The sequence below is a fragment of the Schistocerca americana genome, chromosome 9 (assembly GCF_021461395.2).
Source record: "Schistocerca americana isolate TAMUIC-IGC-003095 chromosome 9, iqSchAmer2.1, whole genome shotgun sequence".
In the NCBI taxonomy this organism is placed as follows: Eukaryota; Metazoa; Arthropoda; class Insecta; order Orthoptera; family Acrididae; genus Schistocerca; species Schistocerca americana.
The window spans coordinates 203,082,925-203,094,873 of record NC_060127.1 but is presented as its reverse complement, the minus strand read 5'-3'; the positions used below and the strand labels follow the sequence as shown (position 1 = coordinate 203,094,873).

General features: G+C 42.1%; 1 non-coding gene across 1 annotated transcript; it reads left to right on the top strand.

Annotated features, from left to right (window-relative positions):
* Positions 1-11,098: 11,098 nt before the first annotated feature.
* Positions 11,099-11,171, top strand: Trnaf-gaa. Its single transcript has one exon. It is a non-coding gene; the product is annotated as a tRNA-Phe (tRNA).
* Positions 11,172-11,949: the final 778 nt, after the last annotated feature.

The following is an 11,949-nucleotide window of genomic DNA, read 5'->3' as shown; positions in this document are numbered from 1 at the left end:
ACCGTACTCGTTGCTGGACATGTGGCACCTGACAGATGGCCGCCCCTTCTGAACAAGCGAAAGGAATCTACCGGTGCTTCAGATGAAAACATCTCACTACTGGCAAATTATTTTTCGAACCGGAAAATTCACGTATAATACCTTTCAGGAAACAGAGTAGTTTGATAGGACTGCCTGTAGACAGCAGCGAGAAAATGCGCGAAGGGCAGTAATTTAGCTATAGAGGGTGTCTACGATTAACATTGTGATTTCTGTCCGCCCCAGTAGCTGGGTGGTCAGCGTGACGGGTTGCCGTCCTCTGGGCCCGGGTTCGATTCCCGGCTGGGTCGGAGATTTTCTCCGCTCAGGGACTGGGTGTTGTGTTGTGTTCATCATCATTTCATCCCCATCCGGCGTGCAGGTCGCCCAATGTGGCGCCGAATGTAATAAGACCTGCGATATGGCGGCCGGACCTGCCCCGCGAGGGGCCTCCCGGCCACTGACGCCAAACGCTCATTTCCATTTCCATTGTGATTTCGTAATCCGTGCCAGCTTAAGACCTATGAAACCGTTTCTTTGCGAAAATACACAGCTGGCCAGAATCCTACGAACGAAATATGTTCAAATATAACATTTAGTACCCCACATTCGATTCTAATGTGTAGCTCAAATCTTTGACCGGTTCCCATTCGCTCACCGAAGTTGAGCACTGTCGCGCTCGGCGCGTACTTGGATGGGTGACCATTCAACCGTGCCGAGTGCTGTTGGTAGTAAGGCAAGCAAAGGAACTGTAAACAGTCTCTAACGACCTTCGCCTTCGACGAGACGTAAAGCCCTAAGTGTACTTCCCTTTTCTAATCTTTGAAAACACAAGAACTCTGTCAGATTAACGAAATAGGTGCTTTTTAGGATTTTGATGCCGAAATAGGCAAAATTAGGCGTCAACGTCGAAATACGCAATTTTAGGTCCTATAGAACTAACGGTATTCAGTTTAGTTAGTCATGAAACTCATAAGTACCAACTTATATGCAAATTGGAGCTTAGGAAGAAAAATAGGTTTTAACCTAAAGATCCGTGATCTATTTTTTACATATGAATAATAAAACACCTATATAGAGTATTTGGTATTAACAGGGATAGCGATGTAAAAAAATAAAAAAAGACCGAAGTGTTAGGCAAATACGAAGCATGAGCGCATATCAACTAGCCACCTTGCTGCACGCTGGGCAGAAAATATTTTTTTCCATCTGTCGTATAGTGTGGAAAAACTTGGAGCCACTGTCTTATATGATGAAATAGGCACTTTTTAGGATATTAAAGCCGAAATAGGCAAATAGGCACTAACGTCGAAATAGGCTTTTTTTAGCTCCTATAGAATTAACGCTATTAAGTGTAAATAGTCATGAAACGCATAAGTACAAATTTTTATGCAAATAGGAACTCAGGAACAACTTAGGTTTTTACCTAAAATCCGCGGTCTACTGATGACAGTGCCACTAAAGTGGTGTTAGTAAATGCATTTTCCGAAGTTCCTCTACCAAATAAGGCGAAGTAAATATTCCAGAATTCGAAATGAGAAGAGCTGCAACCATAATTTAGAAGTAGATATCTCTGGTGTTGCAAAGCAACGGAAATTACACTGTAAGTGACAGAGGAAATGAGGAAATGATCAAATATCTTTTCAAAAAGTCTCTAATGTATAAGAAAAGTAGGTCTAATACATTTGTTTGTCATGTTCTTTAGTAACAATTAATTTTCAGTAGTAAGCTCCTTGCTTTTACTGACCTGTTTAAAGATAATCAACAATTTAGTAAGAAATTTTAATTTTTAAAGGACTATATCTAAATGTACTTCAGTAGATTTACATCTACTATAAATGTTTGCAGCTAAACTTAAATAAACAATATTTGAGATGCCAAAATTGTCAACCTTAGCATCAGATCAGTTTTGGGATGTCAATTTTAGGTGCAATTCAAAGGTTCAGTTCCCATTTTCTTTTACGAAAGCGTATACTATCAGTTTAACAAACCATGATATTTTAGGTAATAGTTGGGATTCTGAAGCTTCAGAAAATTATTTTAGAACTCACAATTACTTAATAGTATGGCCATAATATTGGAAGGTAGAAAAAAATCATCTTAATAGTAGGGATACTTTTGTGAGGCTTGCAACACTTTTTAATTTTTACATTAAAGGCTGATTCGCATCACACTTTGCACAGGCTTTGGACCGTGAAAATGATACATGACCATCTACCATTCTGGCGCGTGTAAAATCAGCCTAAACACGCTGATCTAATTTACACTCTATTTACAAGTACAACTTAATATTAGCTCCAATAATGCTGCTTCAATGTTTTAATAATTTTATCTCAGTAATCTGCGATGACTCAGTAGTCTTCATAGTTTTTTAATACATTATTTTTAACGTGTTTTAGTCCAGTTTCTGAATATGGGCAATGGCTTTCAGGCAAGGCCTAATGTTGCCAATCTCTTCATAATTCTTTACGATTCTCTCTATCCTGTCGTCCAGCTTCAAGTACTTCTTCCTCTTCTTAGCTTCAAGATTCATTTCCAATTTCATGTACATGCAGTTTGTGAGCTCTGCTTCCTTTTTCAAGGAGTTCACCCAAATAGTCGATTTTAGGGTGAGGGTTTCCAATAATGCTATTTATTTTGTTGTGCCACCCTTCAACCACAACATTCGTCGTTCGGTGCCTTTTTCCGTAACAGTCCCACATTTCTATTGCGATATCCTCATTCTCTAGCTAGTTATCCACAAAGTAGTCAAAAAATTGAGAGAACCTATCGTTATCAGAAGCTTCTGCATGAATCTCAATCCATCCATTGCTTACGTCCTCCGGTTTTACAACTGCCAGTGCTGCACACACGCTGACGTGACGTCTTAAATCCTCGTTCTAGCGGTACTCCTCAGTTAGACCGAGAACTCGAATTCTTCTCCATAAACTCTTCTTCATATGGAAGTAGAATCCATTTATTTGAGTTGTGGGAAAAACTTGACGAATGGCCGGTATCGCAGCTGCCTCAAAGATCACCTTTACTTGTTTAGAACACCACTCAGAGACTGCCTGTTTTATCAGACTAAACAGACGAACAGATGTGTCTTTCTTCTTATTAGGGAGCAGTACAAATACAGTAGGAAGAATGTTTGTTTCTTTAATCGGGCCTCCTAAGTCTACGTGTATGGTGTAGATCTGTGCAAACTGCTTGCTGCATCTCGTAAATTTTCCATCCATAAAAAATGGGAACATGTTTTTAAACTTTCTTTTCCTTTGCTTCCGCTAAAAATCATCATTCTCACCTCTATTCTATCGTCTTCCAGAAGAAGACTACTGCCATCTCCCATTTTTAATAAATCTTCATGAAGATGAATTTCATAAAATTTCTTAGTCTCTTGTTGGTTCCCCTACTCTTGACTCCATCGACGACGCATAGATTCTGAATTAGGCATCACTGCAACAAAGTCATAAACTGTATTATGTAGATTTCCCATTTCATCCGCGTATATCTCCGATAACTGTGTAGTTTCTTCTCGAGACCTTCTCTTCGCTCTTTCCACTTGCTTTCTCACTTTCAGAGCTGCATCGTCAGGTGGTCCACAGAGATGTTCTAATACAGCAGCTTTCCCTTGCAATGATCCGCTTTTCGGGGTAAGCACATCCATGTAACAACACCTTATTCAGATTCCCTCTGTTTGAGATACGCGTAACCGTTGTAATGAGCAGGAGGCCTGTCCTTGTTCGTTGTAGTAACTTCCATACTGATGGTCGCGTTAGGAACTTCGAAAGCAAACTGGGGGGGGGGGGGGCGGGTGAGGAGGAGGAGGAGGAGGTGGAGGGGGGGAGACAAGGGACCCAACCCTTCGGAGCAGGTAAAACCGTGGCAAGTGTCCGGCGTGGCAAATGTCCGCACACCAGTCCCGGCTCGCCCGCGTCGTCGGGAAAAGCCCCCGTTTGTTGACAAAGCCCGCCGCATAAAGGATCACCTAGCCGCGGTCCGCTGAACAATTCAGCCCCTTCCGAGTGTTTGCCATTCTCGCTCATTAACCCAAGGTCGACGCCTACTTCCTGCTGCACTGCTACGTTCACCCCAGAATCACTAATCTCCATGGTGACTACACTTCTCGACTGCGACCTAGTTACTACGGACATTACACAAAAAAAATTATACAACGATCTTTCAGCCTTGGACGATATAGCAATTAATTACAAAAAAATAAAAGATCCTCACCAATCCAGAAAGAAATTGCAAACAAAAAAATTTTACTTGTTAGCGCTATCACAATATATTCCATCAAAAAAAACCTTAACAGCAAACCCTAACAGCAAAATCCTGGCAAGGTCGAAACTATGAGAGGCACCCACATGCCTTGCTCATACTGTGGCATCAAGCAGTCAGGCCTGCAAGATGAGTGGTCTGCCAAGCGAGTAGATTCATTCTTATTTCTCGAGTAACATGAACTCTAGTACTCACAATTAAGTTACAAATTATTCTCCTGTATGAATATTACGCAACGGAAACGCACATCTGACTATTAGTAATTTACACTACTCTGACTGTTCACTACGCACTGGCAATACCACATTTTCTTTTTTTTTATTTAACGGCTTTTATCAACACGTAGCCATCGCACTGAATATGAATGGCCCACACATTATAAATTCGGGATATCATGACAACATACAATTCGAAGGAAAAGGCCACCAATCTTTTTCTTTTCACTATCTTATTTATTCCGATAAATTCTATAACCTAAGCACACAAATTCTATAACCCACAACAATAACACATGAGAAATTCCGCCCAGTGGGCATGGCTTTACATTGGTGATTCTCTATCTTATGGTCTCATAATTATTTAATGCTACAGTGCACTTTCTAGCGGTACAAAAGGAACATGCATAACCCACTACCTCTGAAACTACCTTGCTACTCTCCCATGCAAACCACACATACTTAAATTACATGACATACACCACCCTGCAACATGGAATACAACATAAGGAATAGTCGCAACATTATAATCACATCACTTTCAGCTTTCCCACTTCAATTAGTATTCATCCCAGTTTCACACGACACTGCCCCACTTCGTAATTCTTCTTTCCTACTACGAACTCTGGACGATATATGCACGTCTTCCTGTGCAAGGCAAGCCAAGTGGCGTTCCTGGATAAACGGCTGACTCACCTTGCTTCTCTCTGAGTATTAGAGTTTGAATCAAGCGTCACACAGAAACATAACACGCAAAGTAATATTAAGAACATATTCATCACACACGCGAGTCCTCAACTGATACCATGGACGAGTACTTCTCTTTATCCCTTCTCTCGTACACAGATTGAGACTCACCACATGGAAGTACTCGTCTCTAATTTCAAGTCCTGCACACGCCATTTCTTAAATATTTCCAACTTATAGTACACACGCTAGTAATTCAGCTTAACTTAAACACTCGGAAGTATTTCAACTTATTGCTACATGTGGTTTCATTGTGACCGTTGGTCACTTCCGAAGATTACTACGATCCCATTAATATTACCTGCCTGACATTTAATTCTCCCCACAAAAGTTCCTGAAATAGAGAAATTATTATTCTAAACTACTCTTAAATATTTCACATGCATACCATGTCTCCACTCTTTTGTCCTTACGGAGCACGCCTAAGGCAGGTCTTACCAACACTAGATCCAGCGGCAGAGTGCTGAAACATGGCCGTTCTTCAGGTCCTCTCGCACCTCTGCCGAAGTGGGGGAGCACCTTGCTACCGTATTGGTCAGCCACATTTCAGGCGCTCAAAGCTCAGGTAAATTTCATCTCTTTGGTCCCACCAAAGGTGACCTAAGTACCATTTCAAAGATGATCATATATTCACATTCACTATCTCACAGACGACCATACATTCATTCATTTCACAGATCTCACCTAACTGGATGTAGGGATTTATTTTGTGGGAGTACACATGTGATCAATTAAATAAATAAATTGTCATTCTTTCCCACAGTGGTATCCGGCTTCGCTGTATTAATTGAAACTGAGTTATTATTAGAAAAAATATATTGTTCTGACAAGAATAACGAAGAATGTTGTACCTATTTTCAATGTCGGGCGGTACTGTACCCTTTTAATTTGTTACATGAAGATGTAGTAAAAACAAAAAATTACTGATTTACCATATAGCGCTAGGAAACGCAATCTCCTCAAAACATTTAAAATTTGAAGATAAACCCAAAAGCAAACATACCGGGTGATTAAAAAGTCAGTATAAATCTGAAAACTTAATAAACCACGAAATAATGTAGATAGAGAGGTAAAAATTGACACACATGCTTGGAATGACATTGGGTTTTATTAGAACCAAAAAAAAAACAAAGTTCACAAAATGTCCGACACATAGCGCTGGACAGCAAAACGTCAGTGACTACGCATGACAATCGCATATAAAAGGAGCAGTAATGAGAGAGAGAATCAGATGCGCCAACAGTCGCAGCATGTTGACGTTACCTGAAAAGGCACTTTTAGTGAAGCTGTACTATCAGAATGGGGAATGTGCTAGTTCAGCGTTACGATCCTATCGCCATAGGAAGGGGATTCGAACGGGTAAAGGTCCGTTGACAAATGCAGCTGTGGCGAGAATGATTTCGAAGTTCGCAGCCACGGGTTGTTTAGACGATAGACCCCGTAGTGGCCGACCAAGCACAAGGCGTAATGCTGCTGAGACAGTTCAGGAAGAAATGGAGACTGTCGCGGGTTCGTCTATGCACGGGGAAGTCAGCGCTCGTGCAGTCGCACATCACACCGGCATTCCATACACTACTACTTTCTGGTTGGCAGTTAGGCGTACTCTGCGATGCTATCCGTACAAAATCCATCGGCAAGTGAAGCGGAGGGCAATTGCGGTGTGGGCGTTTCAAAAGATTGTGGAAGATGACGATTGGTTGAGTAACGTGTTGTGGACCGACGAAGCTCATTTCACGCTCCGAGGGTCTGTCACCGCCCACAACTGCAAAATTTGGGCTACCGAAAATCCTAGAACTGTCGTGCAAACTCCATTACACGACGAGAAAGTCACGGTATGGGTTGGATTTACCACATCTACCGTTATCGGGACTTCTTCTTCGAGGAAATGCGTGATTCTGGTTTTGTAACTGCTACCGCGACGGGTGAGAGGTACGCCGATATGTTACAGAATCGCATCATCCCCAGCCGATAAACACCTACTGGAACGTACGATGTTTATGCAGGATGGCGCTCCACCCCATATTGCTAGACGCGTGAAAGATCTCTTGCGCGCGTCGTTTGGTGATGATCGTGTGCTCAGCCGCCACTTTCGTCATGCTTGGCCTCCCAGGTCCCCAGACCTCAGTCCGTGCGATTATTGGCTTTGGGGTTACCTGAAGTCGCAAGTGTATCGTGATCGACCGACATTTCTAGGGATGCTGAAAGACAACATCCGACGCCAATGTCTCACCATTACTCCGGACATGCTTTATAGTGCTGTTCACAACATTATTCCTCGACTACAGCTATTGTTGAGGAATGATGGTGGTCATATTGAGCATTTCCTGTAAAGAACATCATCTTTGCTTTGTCTTACTCTGTTATGCTAATTATTGTCATTTTTATCAGATGAAGCGCCATCTGTCGGACATTTTTTGAATTTTTGTATTTTTTTGGTTCTAATAAAACCCCATGTCAGTCTAAGCATATGTGTCAATTTGTACCTCTGCATCTACATTATTCCGTGATTTATTCAGTTTTCAAATTTATACTGACTTTTTGATCACCCAGTATATCAAACATCGTTTGAGGACCTCATCGAACTTATATTTAAAAATGTTTCTGTTATGGCTAAGCAACTGTCGCACTTATGAATAAAAACAGGAAAGTCTTGCCAGTGAGCAAGATGAGTACAAAATGACAATAATTATATAGATTTTTTTGTGTTTGTGCGTGTTAACTGTACTGTATACACTGAAGCGCCAAAGAAACTGGTATACGCATGCATATTTAAATATGTAAACAGGCATAATTCTAATCTGCCGTCGGAAACGCCTATTTAAGACAACAAGTGTCCGGCGCTGTAGTTGGATCCGTTGCTGCTGCTACAGTGGCAGGTTATCAGGATTTAAGTGAGTTTGAACGCGGTGTTGTGGTCGACGGACGAGCGATGCGACACAGCGTCTCCGCGGTACTGATGAACTGGGATTTTCCCGCAAGATAATTTCACTGGTGCACCGTGAATGTCAGGAACTCGGAAAAACATCAAATATCCGACATCGGTGCGGCCGGAAAAAGATCCTGCAGGAACGGGACCTACGACGACTGAAGAGTCTCGTTCAACATGACAGATGTGGAACTCTTCCGCAAATTGCTGCAGATTTCAATGCTGGGACGTCAGCAAGTGTCAGCGTGCAAATCATCCAGCGGAACATCATCGATATGGGCACTGGGAGCCGAAGTCCCCCTCGTGTACCCTTGACGACTGCACGACACGAAGCTTTACGCCTCGCCTGGGCCCGTCAGCACCGACACTGGACTGTTGATGACTGGAAACATGTTGCCTGGTCGGACGAGTCTCGTTTCAGATTGTATCGAGCGGATGGACGTGTACGGGTATGCAGACAACCTCATGAATCCGTGGATCGACCATGTCAGCAGGGAAGTGTTGAGGCTGGTGGAGGCTCTGTAATGGTGTGGGCGTGCGCAGTCTGCGATTATATGGGACCCCTGATACGTCTGGATACGACTCTGACAGGCGACACGTACGTAAGCATCCTGTCTGATCACCTGAATCCTTTCATGTCCATTGTGAATTCTGAAGGACTTGGACGATTCCAGCAGGACAACGCAACACCCCACATGTTCAGTATTACTACAGAGTGGCTCCAGGAACGCTCTTCTGAGTTTAAACACTTCCGCTGGCCACCGAACTGTCCAGACACGAACATTATTGAACATATCTGGGATGCCTTGTAACGTCCTTTTCAGAAGAGATCTCCACCCCCTCGTACTCTTACGGATTTATGGACAGCCCAGTAGGATTCATCGTGTCAATTCCCTCCAGCACTACTTAACACAGTCGAGTCCATATATATATATATATATATATATATATATATATATATATATATATATATATATATATAAGTAAGGCGAGACAGCCAACGATCTGTTAAGTGGAGATGCACGCCATGCTTGAACGCTTATGGGAATCGACGAAGTGCCGCGAGCAATGAAGATAATATCCACATTTGTAGTGTTTGGATAATGGTTACGTTGAGAATTTGGGTCTGACGGGAGGCATGCGATGACCACTGTGTCCGGAAGGGTCAGTGGTCACAGCATCTGCCTTGTAAAGAGGAGACCTGGGTTCGAATGTCGGTCCCCACTGGTTTCAGCCAACGTCTTCTCGCAGCCAAGGTCTATTATGTGACAATGGATTAACGCTGGCCACTGGAGTTCTAATTATGTGCCAAACAAACAAACGGAAAAGATAGAGAAGCCGTTAGCTCGCAGCTTCTCTCACACACATTCACTTATACTTTTTTTTTTCTTCTTCTTCTTCTTCTTACCAGCACTGCCGGTGAGAATACCATTTAGTACGTCATCTATGTAGTGTACCACAAGTACCAAACCGCAGCTCACCCGAACACCTGCCCGCGATACTCGCACAGGGCTGCCTCACCCAGACGACCCACCGCTCTGCTTGCATACCGGTGCTTGTGACGCTAGAGGACACGACGTGGTTACGCGGCCCTCGAGAATAGACAGGCTACCTCACCAACTCGCTCGCTTGCCTAGCTCGGGACATAAAAAGCGTTTCTGAACCTGTTAACTCGCGGCTGGCCGTCTACGCACTTACGAGAATTGCATCTTCTACTGGGATCTGCTATTATGAAGTCATACTGATTAACAGTACTACACCAAAATTTAAGATCAATACTCGACATAACGGCGTTTTTATAGCATTTACTCTCTTCTGCCTAAGGGGCGTAGGACGTCAAACGGACCGACTTGGAGCAGGAGAGCCACCACAGGACATTTTAATTTCCGCTGTCTATACTTCTACAAAAAAATTCATAAAACTTTGTCAGCATGACCAGGAAGGATTCAGGATTCACACTCATTGCAGTGGAAGTGCAGAAACATAACAAAATGCCTTTTTTTCACTTACTGCTAACTGCGTTTGTTTCTGTAGGTACACTTTTCTTCCTAAGTAAGAGAGATTCTTCGATAAATTGTGCACAGCATACAAACCATACTTAAATGTGTATGAAACCGTAGAATTTTCGAAATCTATTAGAAACTGTGGTAAAAATTGAGGTAATTAACTATAAAATTTGTGTTCTTCCTAAACATGAAGTTTAAAATATAACAGTTCATTCGTTTTTTCATAAATTAAATAAATTCTAGAGTTTCATACACCTGTGAGTAGGGTATGTATCATGTGCAAAATTCATTGAAGAATCTCTCTAACTTTTGAAGAAAAGTGTACCTGTAGCAACAAATGCAGCCATTAGTAAGTGGAAAAATGATGAAATTTCACACGTAAAAAAATTTATTTTGTTATGTTTTCGAACTTCCACTGCAATGAGTGAATCCTGAATTCTTCCAGGTGATGCTGACAAAGTTTCATGAATTTATTTGTAAAAGTATAGACAGTGGAAATTAAAATGTCCTGAGATACCTCTCCTGCTCCAAGTCGGCCCGTTTGACGTCCTACCCCCCTTAACGGTCCTCATTTCATACAAGAATTAGTGCCTTATGGAACTAATAAACATTTTGGCATGATTTTTATTTTATTATACGCGCGGTAGAGCCGTAGCAAATTATAAGATCATTGTAGGACTAATAACAATATGACTCCCTAATACTGGCTTCGGGTAGAAGATGCAATTCTCGTGCGTACGTAAGTACACAGCTATCAGTTAACTGGTGTAGAAACGTAGTTTGTCTGTTGAGTGGAGCGAGCGAGCGAGCCTACGTTCGTGAAGCTCGCGCCGCGACCTGCCTTTCTCGTAGGCCTCGGAGTGGTTACTACTTACGTCATCAAGGCGGCCCGAGCGTCAGCACTGATAAGGGTGTAACATTCGCAGGCCGAAATAGCTCAGTTGGGAGAGCGTTAGACTGAAGATCTATAGGTCCCTGGTTCGATCCCGGGTTTCGGCACGTATTTTTATGCGTTTCAAAACGGCTACTGACCCTACCCCTCTCGCACCCCACAAAAATCGAGTGCAACACACGTACAATAACGACACCTGTCACAGCACAACTTCCCTATAAAAGATCTGGATGTGCCTTATCTCTGTTTCTCGCCACTCCTCCAAAAAATGATTTACTAACATGTCACAATATAGTATATGCCACTGACATCCATTAAATGCGTTTGTCTGCCAAAAATGTAACATCTTCCCTGCTCACGTTTCACATGTATGCTTCACTGCCTTACATAATGTAACGTTTTCTCTTCAATCATTCGTACGAATGTCCTTTCACATTTCTTTCCTTTTAAATTGTTTCAAATTTTTAATCACTATTTTGATTGTCACATAATTAGGTAAAATAGTACCTAAACTAAAATCACTATAATAAAAAATAGCAAAATTGGTGATACTGCAATACACCAAAAGCTAGAAGCCTAATAACTAAATGAATATTCCACTAGTAATAAACGAAAACAACAGGAAACGACGTAAAAAATCTATGCACGTCAACTGGAAAATTAAGAAAATAGGTGTGCTTTGTCGATTTCTTGCTTGAAAATAAACGGAGAGAGAGAGAGAGAGAGAGAGAGAGAGAGAGAGAGAGAGAGAGATCTGAGTTCATCGCCACAAAAACGGACGCCAAAACTTCACTACAAAACACGATCATATCAATGGAGTCCCATATTTTAAATACTTAGGTGAAGGCCTTGAACCTACGGAGCGAGAAAAAATAGCACAAAACA